The 20,202-nt window shown below is 39.1% G+C and overlaps 1 pseudogene; it reads left to right on the forward strand.

Moving 5' to 3' along the window:
- The first annotated feature begins 343 nt into the window (after positions 1-343).
- Positions 344-17,100, forward strand: LOC108959268 (annotated as a pseudogene).
- Positions 17,101-20,202: the final 3,102 nt, after the last annotated feature.

A 20,202-nucleotide genomic window follows, 5' to 3' on the forward strand; every position in this document is an offset into this window, starting at 1 on the left:
ATACAAAAGATTTAGGACTTTTTTAACACTTTTCCCTCAAAAAGCCTCTTAGAACCATAAATTTTTGCACTACATGACAATGTTGAATGGTAGCATTTTGATTAATCACCTATCAGTCAATGACAACCGGAGTCACTTCAATTGCATCCATGCTATTCATGATGAAGGTGCAATAGCAAGCTTAATTTTTGGGGGTCTAAGTCGCAACTACCAAGGCACCAAGGACGACCAATAATTCCACTGAAGCACTATCGAGAGAGAGTGACGACAGTTGAGCAGCATTTTGTCTATAAAAACCCAACACACTCATTTGGAGTTCCTCGTGCACAAACTGAAAGTTACGACTCACCAAGTCATTCCAATTGTGTCCTAGACAGAGCACGACTATGGCCAAACAAAACCAATTCTCATTCCTCACATCAGCTGCTCTTTTGGTCATTATAGTTTCTGTTTCGGAAACGCTTTGTCGCCCTCTTGAAGAGAAACAGTTGTTAAAGCAACATGAGGAGTGGGTGGCAATCCACGGGCGTGTCTACAAGGACGTGGCCGAAAAGGCAAAACGGTATGAGATATTTAAAGAGAACGTTAAGCACATCAACGCCTTTAATAATGGTAAGGACTTGGGGTATAAAATGGCTGTGAATAAGTTCGCAGACCTAACCAATGAGGAGTTCCGCGCTTCCTACACCGGCTACAAGAGGAGTCCCACAAGGGTCCTGTCCTCTGGCCATGCAAAACCGTTCAAGTATGCCAACTTCACTGCCATTCCAGCTACCTTAGACTGGCGAACGAAGAAGGCTGTGACATCTGTCAAGGATCAAGCGGACTGTGGTGAGTGGAAACTCAAAATTTGTCTTGCGAGAATGTCAAAATTCTCATGCTGTTGAAAACAGGCAACAATTGCACATATAACAGATACCAATATTATCTGTAATTCACTGTTACATTCATTTTATACCTATCATATTAGACGTTTACATGTCTTTCATTTTGTAGTTCATTTTACTATCTCCTTGTGCAGCATGTTCTTGGGCATTCTCGGCAGTGGCAGCTGTGGAAGGGCTTACCATGATCAAGAAGGAGAAGTTGGTGCCACTCTCGGTGCAAGAACTCGTGGATTGTGACGATAATGAAGACGGCTGCTGGGGTGGGCACGTGGACAGTGCCTTCGAGTTCATCATAGGCAAGGGCGGCCTCACGACGGAGGAGGACTACCCTTACCAGGCAATTGACGGGACCTGCAATACGGCCAAGACAGTAAACCCCGTGGCCTCAATAACCGGATACCAGGATGTGCCAGCCGACAATGAGAGGGCCCTCTTGCAGGCCGTGGCAAACCAGCCAGTCTCGGTGGCAATTGAGGGGGGTGGGTTCGATTTCCAATTCTACTCGAACGGCGTGTTCTCTGGCTCGTGCGGGACCGACATTGATCAAGAGGTCACGGTGATTGGGTACGGGAAGACCTCTGGCGGGAACAAGTATTGGTTGCTGAAGAATTCGTGGGGCACTGGTTGGGGTGAGAGGGTACATGAGGATCCTGAGGGATGTGAAATCTAAAGCTGGTCTCTGTGGTCTTGCCACGGAACCTTTTTTTTTTTCCAACCGCTTGAAGAAAGGAGAAGATGAAAATAAATTATGAGCTTATGTATGTGATACTGGTCTCTGTGGTCTAGCGCACCGCAAAAGAAGGAGTGTAAGTGACAATACGTCACTAGGGTTGTTGTGTCTAACTAAACTTTCTTGAGTGTTCGAATAAATGTGTGGGACAAGCTAGAGAAAATAGTCCCGTGAATGAATGGAACTCTTTCGTTAGCACGATTTTAAATTACTGAATTGTGTCCGACACCAGAAATGTCATCTTGTTATTTCAGGGGAAGACCGATGGAAAATGTACTGTCATCTTGAAGTGTCTTTTGCCCGATAGACTTTAGATGAGCACTAGTTGAACCATTTAGTTTTTTTAGGGAAAATTGTCCAAATGTTTTGTCCCATGAGGTGTGGCCGGCACGATGTGAATAATTTTTTATAATTTTATTTTTCTTTTTTACTTTCTTTTTTTATTGCCAAGACCAGCCACATACGAGGGTCGGCAAGGCCTTGCTTGTCGGCAATGCCTTGCTTGCTACTAGACCCATTAAATAGTTGGGTCGGGTCAGGTTTGGTCGGGTCATAAATATTCGACCTAAATCGACCTATTTAACTCTTTTATGACCTATTTATTGTAGTGCAAAATTTTTTACTCATACCCGACCTATTTAACTAAATCTAAGAAAGCTTATTTCTTATGTTATTTTTTTTGTCAAAAATGGTATTCCTAAAATACTTTTATACAACACAAATTTAATGGACAATTTTTATAATTTTTTAAAATTCATTTAAAACAATCGAATTTTTATTAAATTTTATTTTAAAAATGAATTTTTATTTTTTAATTTTCTTCTTCTTTGACCGATTGCCTACCACGACGATGGCCGGCAATCAGCCACAAGCAAGCCTTGAGCTCGCCGGGCTCGCCCAACGTCAATGAGCTCGAGGCTCGCCGGGTGGCGAGGCTCGAGCCTTGATTGATGCCGGTGAGCTTAGGCCTCGCCCATCGCCGAGGCTTGAGCCTCATCAGATCTAATGAGCTCGAGATTGCCCCTTGCTAGATCCAGCAAACTCAAGACTTGCTAGATCGATGAGGCTTGAGCCTCACCTAGCCAATTGATGGCAATTGTTGTGCCAACCACTAGCTATGGAAGGAGGAAGAAGGAAAAAAAAAGGAAAGAAAAAAAAAAAGAAAAAGAAAATTGAAATATAAAAATAATTATAATTTTGATTTATATATATATATATATATATATATATATATATATATTGTAAAGTTAAAGAGGGAAGAGAGAGATTGGAAGGTTTTGGTTGAAAATGGGTTTTAAGTTCAACCCATTTAAGACTCACTTAGGACCCATCTATCTTAAGTCTTCAATTGTTAAACCCATTTAAATAGTTTTTTCAAAAATAAGTGACCCATATATGACCTATTTATGATTTAAATGGGTCATATATGGGTCTAAGACCCATTTTGCCACTGCTACTTGCCATGAGCAATAGGCCGCAAGGATCACTCTCGCAGATCTTGACGAGGGCGTGGTTGGCAAGGGTAGTGACCTCCACCAAAATGTAATTTAATTGAACTCGAATTACAATTATCCTCATGCATGATCAATTTTGAAGGTTTTCCAATTAATTTAAAAGTCCCCGATCCTCATTGATTTGCATACTTATCGGGTAATTGGGATCGGGATTGAATTACAACTTGTTCTGATCCATCGTTAATTTTCATCTCGAAGCATGGTGCTCTTCTTTATTTCTACCACACGTGTGCACTCCTTGAGATTCATGACCACAGTTCTTTGTTTTTTATTCTGTCATGATCATCATCCACCTATCACCCTCCTCACCAAATATCCATCGTTATCATCATATAATAATTCCCATGATTCCTTTGTTATTTTCCACGCACCATCTACATTAAGTTTAAGCCCTCGATGTCCTTTCCCCAGGAGAATCGGCTCCTGAACTTATCTTAACTTTGTTCTCCTCTCTCAACTAGCTCGAAAATTCCATGAACACCTATAAAACCAACTTAATTGCCTACGAAGAATTTGGAATAGCTTGATTGTGTAGTAAGGTATTCCTATAACACCACATTCTAGTGCATGATTTGCAATCAAAACCCATTCTTTGTGCAGTCCACCCTTGGTCAAGGAAGTGGTTTGTCATATCCTCTTGCATTGTGAAGTTCCACGCAGATGAGATGATACCCCGTGAACTTTGCTTCTATAAAATCTTGGCCAAAGGGCATTCTATGAACAAATGGATTGACGTTTCTTTCAAATTTCCACAAAGTAGGCACGAAGGGTGAGGAATGTGAAGTAATCTATCCAGTTTAGTGTTACGAAATCGCACGTCGATTCCAGAAAACTAGTGCTCGCAAACAATTCACCAGACAGAATATAGTAATAAAAGAGCAGAATCAGATGAACACGCCAGAAAATTTGTTATCGAAGTTCACCCAAACTTGGGCTACATCTCCGCGCAGAGGTACTCTGTGAATCCACTAGACTTCGAAAAAGTTGGAATACAACGACGATCTTCTCTCAAGATTAGGGCACAAAGAGATTGAGAACTCTCATCAAGAAAAAAACTCACTTTTTTCTTCTCTCTTTTTCTTGCCTCTCTATTTCCTTTTTTAGCGTCTTGACAGCTAGGGTTTTGCCATCGCTAATATATAGGTACCACTTTTAACCTAAAAGGAAATCTAATAGAAAAGACAAAAAGCCCCTAAAAACAAATATTTGGCTTTATCTATAACAATCTCCCACTTGAAGACAAATATACCCAAGCACCAAGCAACTTTGCATCCATCTTCTTAAAAATAGTAGTTGAAAAACTTGTGTCTCTCGCGATACTCCTCATCAATCAACATGGAGTAATACCAATGGTAGTAGTACAGAAAATATGCTTCTCTCTGTCTACTACCTTGGTCATCATGTCAGCTGGATTCTTCGAGCCATCAATCTTTTGTAGCTTTAATTCATTATCTTTCAATGCTGACCTGATAAAGTGATAACGCTTCTTGATATGTCTAGTTCTTGAGTGATAAGCTGCATTCTTTGCTAAGTGCACTGCACTTTGACTATCACTCCACAGTGTACTGACTGGTTGTTTTCGATGTAACTCCTCCATATAATCTTGTAACCACATGATTTCCTTGGAGGCTTCGTAATCGCTACATATTCTGCCTCAGTCGTCGATAAAGCCACTATCTTTTGTAGTTGAGATACCCAACTCACTGCTGTACCTCGCAACCGTAAAGACATATCCAAAGGTACTCTTACCACTATCTCGATCACCCGAATGATCTGCATCTACATAACCCCGCAACTCTAGAGATGTACCACCAACAAAGTGAGTAATTGGAAGTACCTACTAGATATCTCAATATCCATTTAACCGCATTCTAATGCTCTCGCCCGAGTTCTGCATATATCGACTCACAACTCCCACTTTGCTTGTGCAATGTCTGGGTCTCGTGCTCACCATGGCATACATCAAACTCCCCACCGCTGATGCATATGGAACTACCGCCATCTCATCTTTCAATAGTTGAGTGTTTGGACACATATCCTTGGAAAGTTTGAAGTGACTCGCTAGAGGATTTGCAACCGGTTTGCCTTGTCCATGTTAAATCTCTTTAACACCTTGTTCACATAGTCTTCCCCGCGACAACCAAAATTTCTTATTTTCCCGTCTCGATGATTTTCATGCCTAAAATATTCTTGGCCTCTCCCAAGTCTTTCATAGCAAACTGTGATGATAACATCTTCTTCACTTCTACGATTCTCTTCATATTGGAACTAGCCACAAGCATGTCATCCACATATAAAGATAGATACACAATGTCACCATCATCATATTTGCGAAAATAAACACAGTGATCAGACTCACAGTGTGCAAATCCTTTTTCTTACATGAAACCATCAAATTTTAAGTACCATTGCCGCAGAGCTTGTTTCAAGCCATACAAGCTTTTTTTTCAAGCGACATACCATGTGCTCCTTACCTTGACTTCAAAACCCTTAGGTTGTGCCATGTATAATTCTTCATCTAAGTCACCATGTAAAAACGTTGTTTTTACGTCTAACTGCTCAAGATGAAGATCCTCCACTACAACTATACTTAGCAAAACTCTAATTGATGTCATTTTCACTACAAGTGAAAATATCTCGGAGTAGTCGATCCCTTCTTTTTGAGAAAAGCCCTTGACTACAAGTCTCGCCTTGTATCTAATACTACCATCTGCTTCATTCTTAACCCCGTACACCCATTTGTTTAATAAAGCTTTTTTACTGTGGGCAACTTGGTCAACTCCCAAGTTTTGTTCTGGAAGTAACGAGTTCATCTCGTCTTTCATAGCACACTCTCACTGCAAGTGAGACGTGTCTGCCTTTGCCTCATCGTAAGTCTTCGGTTCCCCCGAATCTGTATATAAGACATGGCTCATAACAATATTAGCTGATGGATTAAAAATTACCTTTGGCTTTCTCACACGTGTAGATCTTCTTAAGACAGGTACTTCAGGGTCATTCGTTTGCTCCGAATCACTGCGTTCTTCTTGAACTACCTCTTCATTGATAATAGGCTCATCTTGAACCTCTCTTTCAGGTGAACTTTGATCTACTGGAAACATCTTCACGGGCATTATGTCTAATTCAACATACTCTGGTTGTACTACCTTCTCATGCTCTGTCTCTGTCTGACGATCCTTGTACATCTTTTCTTCATGGAATACCACATTGCGACTGTGGATGACTTTGTTATTCTCATAATCCCAAAGTCTATAGCCATACTCATCGCCACCGTATCCGATAAAGACGCACTTCGGGACTTAGCATCAAGCTTTTTCTATCCTCCCCTGTCAATTAAAGCATATGCAATACAACCAAACACCTTTAGATGTGAATAATTAATCTTCTTACCTGACCACCGCTCTTGTGGTATTTCTCCATCCAACGCACTAGATGGACTTCTATTGATAAGATAAACAACTGCATCAACTGTAGCGGCCCATAAGTGTAGCGGGAGACCCGCATGTAGTCTCATGCATCTCGCACGTTCTAGAATAGTTCTGTTCATTCTTTCAGCTACACCGTTCTCTTGAGGAGTTCTAGGAACAGTTTTTAGCCCGTGTATGCCTTCTCGGCTCAAAGAATTTGCAAATTCTTTACTTGTGTATTCACCACCATTATCGATTTCAAAACTTTAATCCGATAACCTGTTTCTTTTTCTACCATGGTCTTCCACATTCTGAACATCCCGAATACTTTTGATTTTTCTTTAAGAGCATAGACCCAAGTCTTTCTTGTTGCATCATCAATGAATGTGATAAAATATCTCTTACCACCATAAGAGAGTTCTTGAGCAGGTCCCCATACATCGCATGAACCAACTCTAGCTTCGGCTTTTATTTTGTCGCCCATTCAATTAAAAACTAACAACCTTCTGTTTTCCATAAATGCAACTCTCACAAAAATCTAACTCAACTTTTTGTAAACTCGGAAGTAATTTTCTCGAGTGTAACTACTTTACACCTTTTTCACCAAGATGTCCTAAACGATAATGCCAAAGAGTAGATAAATTACATGTAGCCATTGTAGTTGCAACCATATCACTGATATTGTCTCCTTGGAGAAGGTAAAGTGTACCCATATGCTTTCCCTTTGCTACTACTCTTACCCCTGAGGTTATCTTCCACTCTCCGCAGCCAAAGGTTATTACCAAACCTTCTTGGTCAAGTTTACTGGTTGAAATCAGATTTTTCTTTAATTCCGGAATATGCCTAGTTTCACGCAAAACTAGACGTCCTCCACCTGAGATGCTCACAGTCACGGTTCTTTTCTCAACAATTGGACACATGTGGCTGTTTCCCACAACCACTTGTCCAAAATCTCCACTGGCATAATCATCAATTATGTCTCTTTGCGAGGTGCAATGAAAAGAAGCGCCAGAATCAATAAACCATTTATTTGTTGTCAAGTCAAACCCTGCAGACAAACACAAGTCATCTAGCAAAGATTTATCTCTAACTACATTAGCACCTTGATTCTCATCTTGCTGCTTCTTTTTGTAGGCTTCACACCGAAACCTCCGGTGTCCGGTTTTGTGACAAAACCAACACTCATCTTTGCAACCCGTCTCTTACCCCTTGATTGTGATCCGCCACGACCGCTGAAATTTCCTCTACTTTTACTTCTTCCACGGTTCTCCACTGCAAGTGCCGTTGAAGATGTAGATGCAGAAAAATTATCTCCACCTGAGACTTTCCTTCGCATCTCTTCATCCATGATACTACTCACAGCATCGTCAAGAGTTAAATCATCCTTCATGGTGCTTGAAATTCCCTGCACTGCGGTATTGTAGCTTTCTGGAAGAGAACATAAAAATAATAAAGCTTGAAGTTTCATATCTAAATTTATGCCTACGGATTCCAATTGACCCGTGATCTACGTGAAACTATTAATATGCTCTGCTACAGAACCTCTATCGATAACTTCATATTAACCAGCTTTCTTCAGCAAAAATACCTGATTTGATGTGGATGGCTTCTCAAAAATATTTGTTAGAATATCCATGGCTTCTTTGCAGTTTTTGCTTTCGCGATGTGATACCCTGTCTTTTCGTCAACCCTAGACGACCGCACCTAACGCCTTTCGATCAAGAATTTTCAATCCGGCTTCGCTGTCGGATCCACTTCCGCCATCTCGGGTTTCCAACCCTCAAGTGGTGCATAGAGATCTTTCTGATAAAGATAATCCTCTATTTGTAGTTTCCACCATCCGAAATCCTCTCCATTGAACTTATCGATTATGATTTTATCTTCTGCCATCCTGTTTGCTTTCAATCGAACGTCACCGAAAAACCCTCGATGTTCTCAATTAGCCAACCTAGGCTCTGATACCAGTTGTTACAAAATCGCACGTCGATTCCAGAAAAATAGTGCTCGCAAACAATTCACTAGACATAATATAATAATAAAAGAGTAGAATCAGATGAACACGCCAGAAAATTTGTTATCGAAGTTCACCCAAACTTGGGCTACGTCTCCGCGCAGAGGCACTCGTGAATCCACTAGACTTCGAAAAGTTGGAATACAACGACGATCTTCTCTCAAGATCATAGCACAAAGAGATTGAGAACTCTCATCAAGAAAAACTCACTTTTTTTTCTCTCTTTTCTTGCCTCTCTATTTCCTTTTTAGCGTCTTGACGGCTAGGTTTTGCCATCGCTAATATATAAGTACCACTTTTAACCTAAAGGGAAATCTAATAGAAAAGACAAAAAGCCCCTAAAAACAAATATTTGGCTTTATCTATAACATTTAGCTCTACCACACAAGACATTAGCCGTTGTTGTCATCTTCTTGTAACTCTCATGAACTCTTGCTTTTCAGATTTTGTTCCAAATCGCAAAGTAGGTCCATTCTCCATACGCGACTTGATAAGCTTATAAGCAGATTTAACCATAAATATTTATTAATAGTTGGTCGCCAGATCAGTTTATCCACTCAAATGAAGGTTAGAATTTGTATATAAATAATGGCTTGGACTGAGGTTGGGCATAACACCTTAGTTAGATTGTTTGCATACCAAGTTTTTGTCCTGGAGTTCAAGAAGTGCACTTTGTATTTTGCTTTAAAATCGTATCAGGATCTATAAAAGAAGATAAATAATTTGAAAATTGTGGAGCCCAAGGATGATTACCAAACTCAATTGACTTATCATCCCCAACTGGTAAATGTTGAGAAAGCCTCCTATATTGTGAAGTTGACAAAACTATCCAATATATATATATAGGATTTGATAAATGCGAGAAATTATTATGTTTTAGGTAATATTCATGTTGAAAGGAGACTAATGAATTGAGAGGCTTGATAAACAAGTCTAGAGTAATGGTATTGACTTGGAATAAGTTAGGTTTTATGTCTATTGAATCTACATTGTTGTTAAATTATCTTGGTAAAAATAGTTGATTATATCCAAGAATCCAAAAGCAATGTATTGCGTGAATATCAACAAGTGAACTGCTTAAATTTTGGCAAAGCTACTCAATGTATATCAGCTAAGCTAATATGTGAATATTATCAAGGCAAATGTCGTATATCAGAAAAAGAAATATTGGCAACTCTGTGAATATCAGTGGGATCTACGTTTGAATATTCGTAGACGTCGAGTACCATCAGAGTTAAGCAATGGCTGAATATTAGAAGAACACCTACTCCTCCTGCAACGACAATCTTGTCACGAACTTTGATAAATCTAACATCATTCCTCACAGCTAGTAATTTGGATGGATTTCCACTTAAGAAATAGCAATGAACTTCTGGGTCTTCGGAAAAGGAGCGAGTGTAAGAGACAATACTCCACTAGGGGTGGTGTGGTGTGTCCTACAACAGAAACAGAATGTTGTTAGCAAAATTAGGGTCCTGCCATCTAAACTTGGGTCTAAGTGTTCGAATAAATGTGTGGGACAAGATGAAGAAAATAGTCCCGTGGATGAATGGAATAGTTTTATTGATAAACCAGAAATGTCATCCTATGATTTTAGGGGAACACTAATGGAAAATGAAATGTCATTGCTTGATAGCTGTGACACCCCGAACCACCTAGGGTCGCCACAGGCACCGGCGTTACACCTAATTACATCTCTTAGCCGAAGCGTCGTAAATCATAGACAAATTTTTTTTTTTTTTTTGAAAACGGTCCCAGCGTGACTCATTAGCGGAAGCAAAATATAACATCGTCGTCTCTCCCTCAAACAACCATGATACAATTGCACACCACTAAACATCATAATAAAAGATAGCCATGACACTTTATTTACATATTTTCAAGATGGGATTTCAGGTCGGTACATCAAAAGGAAAAGCCAGGACTCAGCCACACCCGGCCTAAAACCTAAAAAAGAAACACTCGACCTGCTACAACTCACGTGCTAAATCCCCATCATCAGTGTCGGCCAACTACCCCAAAAAGATCCAACTCCTACTCGTCACGCACGGGCACTCACACCCATCCCGGTGCATCAGGCGGTGGCGGCGGCAGCATCCCACGCATCGCTCCGTTGCGTTGAACATGGACGGATATAAACTCCTGGACAACCGAGCCCCCAGCCAGGCCCACATCATACATGACTAGACATCGCACTCGAATATAGGTAAGACCAGGAACATAAGGACAGTCAAACTCCTCGCACTCGACCTCTACGTCCGAAGGTAGACCGTAGAAAACACCCCGCGTGACAGCAGGGAGCGGCATGCTGCTAATCTAAAATGTTGGTCCCTGAAGGGGTGAGTACAACCACTCAGCAGGTAAAAGAATTCAGTAACCACTCATTGCAACATGCAATACAAGCACAACATCATACATGTTGATCATGCATCCAAGCAGACTTACCTCGAAGCCATGCATATACAATCATATAACACATACATGTCATCATGTCATAGGTTATCATCATGTCATACACATGTCATCATCACATTATAGGTTGCCATCATATCATACATATGCCATCATCACTATGTCCTAGACATATCATCATCATAGCATATCATATATCACCATCATCATGACATCATTCTATCATACACACGTCATCGTCATCATGGCATCGTCATATCATATCATCATGCATATCATCATGCCATAAGTGATCATCATCATATCATATCATCATGCATATCATCATGCCATAAGTGATCATCATCATATCATATCATGTATGCATGATTCAATTTTCACTTTCATCTTTCAATTCGATCACCACATCTGGCATCGGACGATAAACCTCCGGCACACACCACCGGGCATCTGGCACCCCACATTCCGGGCATCTCGTATCCCAACTGGCATCACGAGGCATCCCTCGGGCAAAAACCTCGAGGCTTTCGGCATTTACACTCCCTGGCCAAGCATCTTGCACCCCAACTGGCATCATGAGGCATCCCCCTGGGCACAAACCTCCAGGGCTTCCGGCACACTCATTTTCCGGGCATCTCGAAAACTCCCGAGGACAATCCGGCCTTGTATCTCAATACAATCCGGCTTCCGACACCCCCCCATCCCGGGCATCCTGATACTCCCAGGGCATTATCATCCGCCACAAATAGATTTCTCATTTATCCTTACTCATGTTCACTAGTTTAGGTCTCGATTCAGCATGGCACATGATGTAATGGAAAACAAAATCATATTCAGCATTGAATTCATACATGCATCTCAATGCGTGCATCAAGACCTCATCATACATGCAACAAGGTACAATTATTCATAAAATTTTTGGAATTCGTACCAATTAAAATAATCCATTTATAATGCCCTTTTTGACATTTATTTAAATTCCAGCTTGTCCCACTTTCGAAAATATTAAATTTAAATATCCATATGATTCTCAAAATCATAAGATTAAGGCAAGTGATAGGAAAGACCATAGGATAATGATTTCATGCAAAACACATGGCCAAATAGAATTTTACACAAAATCATAATTCACATAAATACAGCATGTAATTTCGGATGAAATCAGAATACACAGTTTCGAAATAATTTGATTAAAATATCCAAACGACCTCCAAATTTTACCAGGTTATAGCCAAGACACTAAGGTAATTTTTTTGTGAAGACTTCTAAGCCAAATTATTTTTAGATTATTTTCTACAGTCACACGAAGCTTCTGGATCTAACCCCGAAACGTCCAGTGCATGGTTCTCCGAAATACTGAGTTTTTACCCACTTATACTTCTTATTTTCCTCTAAAATTTGGATATGTTTTACTTCAGGATGTCCCCTACAACTTTCATGCAGAGATCTAAGTCATATTTTCAAAGGACAGTCTCCATATGGGTCCATGAAGTCTCGGGTAACCTGTACCGCGTCTCCAGATCTACGGTCTGATTCACTAGGCTACACTTGTTCGTTTTGCTTCAAATTTGAGTATGTTAAACTTCAAGATGTTCTCTACAAGTTTCCTGAAGAAGTAAAAAATAAATTCTTAGTATAAATCAGCATGCAACCACAAATCCACCGAAAGGTCAGTGAAATCGTTCCAGATCTGATGTCTCCGTAGGATGAGTGTTTGACCCATCAAATATCCATCATTTTATACCAAATTTAGTATGTTGTAGTTTAAGATGTTAGATAAAACTTTCATGAAGAGATCAAAGTCAAAATCGAACTAAAAATATGAATGCAAGCTCTCACAAGGTTCTGACTCAAACAGTTCATGCGAAAACATTCCAGATCTAGCATCTCCGTAGGATGAGATTTTGACCCCTCAAATATCCATCATTTTACACCAAATTTTAGTATGTTGTATTTTAAGATGTTATATACAACTTTCATGAAGAGATAAAATTCAAAATCAAACTCAAAACATGCATGCAAGCTCTCACAAGGTTCTGACTCAAACAGTTCATGCGAAAACAGCATGCAACTCAAGAACCAACCACACTTGCTTCACTCCCATGCCTCCAAACAACCTAGATTTCGACCATACTTGCAAAACATTGGGGCAAGAGTAGAAAATGGATTCCCAACTTGCCTCTAGACCACACGAACGACGGCACACGGCGGCGAACACGGCGGCACACGGCGGCGACGGTCGGATGGCGACTCCTTCCTCTCCGCTTCTCCTCCCTCTCGGCCTCACTCTCCCTCTCTCGCAATATCTCTCTCTCTCTTGGCCGAATGGCTAACCGGCCACCTCTCTCTCTCGTCTTCCCTTTTATTTCCCCCAAACCTCATCATTTGCAATCATTGTTTGCCACTCCAATTGACCAATGCATGCCATCTTTCTTTGTGCCACTTGTCTTAATACATGCATAATGGGCTTTGGACTTGGGCTTGGAGGCTTTTGGGCCAGCAATGGGCCGGCCACTCCTCCCCCTCTCATGGTCGACGGCAGCTCCCTTGAGGGCTTCAATGGGCCGGCCAACTTGGCCCATTAAAGGTCCACTCTTGGGCCTAAAGCCCATCCTAATTCAAATAAATTTTATTTTTCAATTATTCATCTTTAATTTATTTCTTTTATAAATTTCAAATTTTAAATTTTACATGGCCAAGAGTAAATCATTCTTATTAATTTATCCCATATTACTCATTTTTAAAAATTTATGAACACAAGCATAAATCACTTAGTCCTAAAAAGAGACAAATGGCTAAAGCATAAACCATAGGTAATTTCATTACCTAATTAGGGGCTTTAATTCCTCTAGGACTTGTCTTGAATTTTGGGATGCCACAATAGCTGTGAACAGTTCCAGATTTTATACAAATTCCACATGGAATTTGGAATTTACCCATTGAAATAGGTTCCTCATTTTGTTAAACCTAGAACCAATCTATCATAGATTCTAAGGTCCACCCAAATTTCATTTCTATCATTAATTGAATGATTGCACTGAATTATAACCTTCAATTACCATCACTTAACACAATAATTCACTTATCATAACTTATATTTAGACATATGAAAATATGAAATAATGTAAGATCACGCGAAGACATAGTGGTTCTTACTCATAAAGTGGGAGCTTAGACTAGTGGTTCTAGATTACATACTCATCATTGAACGCCATGAAATAATGTAAGATCACGCGAAGACATAGACTAAGAAAAACACAAAAACTTATTCCGATTTCTAGGTTATAAATTCCAAGTTCCATATTTCACTAATCTAGAATTTGAAATTTACTTGTCAAAACAAGTTTCCAATTTTTGGAACCTAAAACTTATTCTGTACACCTTGGAACTTGGAATAGGATAGGTTTCCACCAATTTGGTTCTCAGGTTCTACTAACTAAGTTCTACCTTGGAATTATGCTCACCCTAATAATCTCTGGCTCTAGATTCCCACTGGAAAAATGAAGACCATTGTCCAATGGATGAATGGAATAGTTTTGTCGGTGTGTTTTAAAGTATGGAATTGTGTCCAAAACTAGAGATGTCATCCAGTGATTTCATAGGAACATTGATAAAAAATGAAATGTCATTGCTTGATTGACTTTAGACCAACACCCATAGGACCGTATTATAGTTATTTTGGCATAATTGTCCCAAAAGCTTGAAACCTATTAAATGACATTTAATTCAATCCTAAACTTTTCAATTGCGCTAATTCAATCCTAAATCTTTGGATGATTTTCTAATTTTGTACTAAATCATTCAATTGTGCTCATTTTTTTTTCAAATATTTTGATGATTTGCCAATTTAGTTACTTTGGCCAATTTTGGTTGGAAATAAGTGATGTGGAGATCTAGTTAGCATCAGTTGTCTCATGAGGCATGGCTAGCACTAACGTAAAAAAAATTTGCAATTTTTTTTTTTTTTTTTTATCATCTAGAGCAACTCCAGTCGCTGTTGCCCATCTCCGTCATTATTCAATCCGCTTGCGTCGGCGTTCGTTCGTGGCCTTCTTTGGAACTTCCCCCCACGATTCCTCACGAGGTTCGATCAATCCTTCCCTTCTCGCCTCTCTTTTCATGTTTCGGCTTTCGTCCACGTCCACTCTTTTCCTCTGGTTATCTGCTCTTTTCCCCATTAGGAGGAAGAAAGCTTCCATTAGACAAAGATTAGGGCAATTCTATTGGTTGCATTGAATTTGTTTACATTGTCAATTGTAATAAAACAATTAGAGAAATTCTGACTTTCTTTGTCTTTGACATTGTTGCTCGCTGGAAAATTGTGAATATCGAATTGTTCCGTATCATTGCGGTGATTGAATATCTTCTCTCCTTTGTATTTGTAGTCTAGTTTGAATCTATCTTTAGAATGTAGCTTCTGATTCTTGTTTTCATAATTTTTGTTCACCTTAAGAAACTGTGAATGCATAAATGAACCACACTAAGCATGCATTAACTTTAAATAATGTGACATCGATTACCAGACTCAAACTTGACAGTTTGCTGAATTCCTTGTGCTTTTTTAGTTGATCTCAAATTATGAGAGAGAGAGAGAGAGTTCACATTTTCTGAGAAGTGCGATTGTCTCATTGGTGAACATGATAAGTAGCTTAAAATCATCTCATTGAGAGAGGGAGGGAGGGAGGGGATTGTCTGATCAGTGGACGTGATAGGTAGCTTTAATATCTTATTTAGCTTGAATTATCTTATGGTTAAAACCCACAAGGTAGGTCACTACTAGTTCCAGTAACATTAGTAGTTCATTGGTAGGCGGTTTTATTTTGTCTGATAATCGAATGTATCAAGTGCTTTAAGCTATTTTCTTAACAACTTGGTGGCCCTATCCATTTATAGTTCAATGGAGGCTTAGACTGAGGAGATAAATACCTTTTCGTTGCTGTCTTTCTTCCTGGCTTTGCATGCACGATGCCCCAACCTTTTGTAGCTGATGTTATTCTTCATTTGCATGCCACCAGTATATCTAATCTGCTCAGCAAGAACACTATCCAAGAACCTACCTATGAGAGGATAATTGTTCTTTACAGGTATATATAATGTTTCTGGACTCAGGTGTTATTGTAGACAAAATGTGCATGTTTTGTCTCTAAAGATTGAGTAGATTATGTACTCATCACAACATGCTGTGAAATAATATTTTCTCGTATATTGAAGGAGAGACTATCCTTTGCTAGACTGAGGCATTTGGAAGTTTCCTGGTTGTCTACAAACATAAAACAATAATGTGAATTTACAGGCAAGCAAGCGACGAAGCAGATATGGATAGGGGAATATATTTGAAGCATTTCAAGAACATTCCAATAGCAGATATGGAGATTGTACTTGTGAGTTGGTACTTTTTCCCTCTCTCATGCATGCGAGCTAGAACTTCTATTTTGATCAAGGTGTGTCTTCTTATCGCTCCAACATCATTCTGTAAGCTGTGTCTGAAGATTTTGCAATGTGAGACGAGGGAATCTTAATACTTAAAGCCTGAACACTTATTTTGTGTTGTAGGATATATTATCTGCACTGCGAAGAACTTATAAAAAAGAGTTCAATGTGAATTGCAACTTCGATGTGGATGATGCTGTTAAGAAATTAGAAAAATTAGACCTCATAGTTCAGGTAATATCTCTCCCCTAAATATTCTGGTTTTTAATAGAGTTACTGTAATTACATCTTGGCTAATCCTTTTGCTCTTATTTTGCTAGGAAACAACCCCAATCAGCCGTTGATTATCCAGCAGATATAATTGAGCTTAAAGATGCAATATTTCTACCTGATTGGCTGGAAAGAATCATCTTAGCCTGTGGATTTTTGTGTCTTATTCTTAATAAGGGGCACCAATCTATATAGTTCAATGCTAAGCATCTCCCACATAATATTGGATCGGTTGGAATTCTTTTGATGTTTGGAAGAGGCAAACCCTTTCCATACCATTTATGCTCTCTGCTTCTTACTGTGTCTGATAAGAGAATAACCAACTTAGGATGCAAATGGAAATTATTCCTGCGTAGAGTTGAAACATGCTAACAAGATCATCGGCACCACTACAGAGGAGGTTTTTATGAAGGCCAGGGAGGGTGCTGGCATCCCTTGACATGTTCCCAGAATGTAAAAATATTGCCCTTTTTTTGTTAATTTTTGTTTCTTTTTGGCCAATTATATACATTTTTATTAATAGCGGCAGACTTAGGAAGTTTGTTGGCACCTTCGCTTGTATCATGTGCTTATCAAAGCACCACTGGAAACTGATGGTTAGAAGGTAACGAATGTGGTTTCATGATTCATTTAATCCAATTCCACTTAAAGTCTTAAAAAGTCCTTGCAGTTTATGAGAAAGATGTCCAACTTCAGTTGCGCCCAAGTTCTGTGAAACTGTAGCTGAATATTCTGCAGTTGAATAGTTCCAGCATAGTTTACCAAAACGCTTATGTTGCAATTATATCTGAAAATCGAATACTATTCTGTCTCGAACCACCATGGCCATGAGTTGATGAAAAAGAAAAAGTATAGTAACAATAGTTCCCCGATTGCAATTATATTTGAAAATGATGTTCGCGAGTCGCCCAAAAAAGCGTAGTGACTTGAACCCGAATCTTGAATGAGGAGAATAAATACATTCACTATTTGCACATTAGCATTTGAAAATACCAAATCTTTTATAATTTGCATATTAGCATTTTCTATACTAATTACTAGCTTTTATTTACATAAATTGCTAATGTTTCGAAGTTCCTAACTACTCTATCGAATTACCAATCTAAATTAAAGTGATTTACCAACTTTTATCAAATTAAATTACTATCACAAGTACCAAGAAGAGTGAGGTAAAAGAATGGGGATAGCATGATTCATAGAAATAGAAATTTTTTTTCTGTTATCAAACGGATTTCTATTTCAGAAATAGAAATTTTGAGTCATTATCAAATAGGTTTCTTTGCTCAGAAACTTGTCCGGGGAATAGAAATTGAGAAATTGATTTCTGGCAAGAAATCAATTTCTATTTCAGAAATTTTGTCATGCGCAGCCTTAACAACCGCTTAATCTAGATCGGGATTGAATTACAACTTGCTCTTGTCCATCGTCAATTTTCATCTCAAATTATGGTGATCTTCTTTCTCCGGACTAGACGTGTGCCCCCCTTGAGATTCATCACCACTGCTTCTTTGTTTTTTTCATCCTATCATGAACATCATCATCCTTTGTTATCATCATGCAATAATAACTATGGCTTCTTTGTTATCTTTTCACGCACTATATACTTTAAGTTTCAACCCTTGATGTCCTTTCCCCAAGCAAATTGGCTCCTAAACTAATCTTGACTCTGTTCTCCTCTCTAAACTTGTCTGAAAATTCCATTAACTCTCGTAAAACCAATTTAATTGCGTGTGAAGAATGTGGAATAGCTTGATCGTGTAATATGGTATCCTATAACACAACATTCTAGTACATAAACGGTAAAGAGTCTACAATCAAAGCCCATTCGTTGTGTAATCTACCCTTGGTTGAGGAAGTATTTTATCATCTCCTCCTGCATTGTCAAGTTCCAAGCAGACGAGATGATACCCCCTTGAACTTTGTTTTCATAAAATCTGGGCCAAAAGGCGTGCTATGTACAAATGGATTGAAGTTTCTTTTGAATTTCTGCACAGTAGGCAGGAAAGGTATGGAATGTGAGATGATCTATCTAGGTTAGCCCTACAGCAAAAGACATTAGCCGCTGTCCTCCAAAACATCATATTGTACGTCTCATGAGCTCTTGCTTTCCAAATATTGTTCCAAATACCATATTGTATCATATTCTAAATGACTTGATAAGCCTCTAAGCGAATTAAACAGTAAATATTTCATGAATAGCTAGTTGCCAGATCGGTTTATCCATCAAGATGAAGGTTGGAACTTGAATCTAAAAATGGCTTGGACCATCCCCTCTAATGTGCTCCAATTTGAGTATTTCTCTAGTGTCCATGATCGCCTTCCCCAATTGAGATTCCGATGCATTAACCTCGTGATTTCAAAAATTGTATCTCCGGAAATATTTTCCCAAATTGTCTGTATCTTATAGCAGTTCCTAACCGAGTTTGAGAATGGAAGCATTGTTGGTTCGTTTGTCTAAAACCCAATCCGCTGCTTTACTTATCGCTACACAAAAAGCCCCTTCATTTAGATGTGAAGAACTCTTTCTTGTTTTCACCTTATCACAGTCATCATCCTCCTCACTTAATTTCCATCGTCATCATCATTTGTGCTAGATTATTTTACGTAGTCTAAATTCTTAAAGACTGACTTACCTCATGTAGAATAACAGGAGAATTGCTCAGAAATATAGGTTGAATCGCCAGCATTTGATGGACGAATTTACAACTCAACAATGGTTTGAATATGATTACATGGAAAATATTCTTGTTCCACAACGCAAATGTCAATTTCCTTCAAATGTCAATTTCCTTCTCAAATAAACAATGGGAGCCTTCATACGATGAGTTTTTTCATTTCTTGCATCATGATTTTAGAGTAGAACATATGCCTCTTATAAATGGCAGATCATGGGAAGTTTTTTGACTTCCGATAACATGAATGAGATGGTCGGAAGATGATGAGAAGTTAAAAAAAAAAAACTGCTCCCACTACTGCCCATCTTGGGCGAAAACTGCTCAAATATGACAGTTAGCACCATCTTCCACCACTCAAATTTGGCAGACCAGACCCCACCGATCATGCGACTTCTTCATCTCTCGTGGGCTAGACCACCTTCACCCGTTCTTGGATGTTCATTTCCTTGGTATGCGCTGCTTATATCAAGCACGAGACACCTTCCGACCACCATTCGTTGCAGCTGTGGATTGCCGTGCCAATGGAGTTGTGCGGTTTAGTTGAGTCAGTAATAGGAGAAAAAGAGAAAGCAGAAAATTTGGGGTTTGGGGCAATATCTGATTTACATTAAGCTGGTGTCGGAGGTTGATTCGTGGTCCGATTGAGCTGAAATTTTGTCAGCATGTTCGTGGTGCAATTTTCTCAAATCTGAACGGTTTGATTTTCGTTTGAAGCTCCCTACATCAGGTTTTTCATGGATTGATCAAAACCTGCATTTTTGGTCAAATTTATCATTGATCTCTTGTGAAGTTTATGTGTATTGCCAAGAATTATGTTCTTGAGGTCTTTGCTGCTATGTACCTCTAGTATTTGCTAGAGAAGAACA

Source organism: Eucalyptus grandis, chromosome 4 (assembly GCF_016545825.1).
Source record: "Eucalyptus grandis isolate ANBG69807.140 chromosome 4, ASM1654582v1, whole genome shotgun sequence".
Classification (NCBI taxonomy): domain Eukaryota; kingdom Viridiplantae; phylum Streptophyta; class Magnoliopsida; order Myrtales; family Myrtaceae; genus Eucalyptus; species Eucalyptus grandis.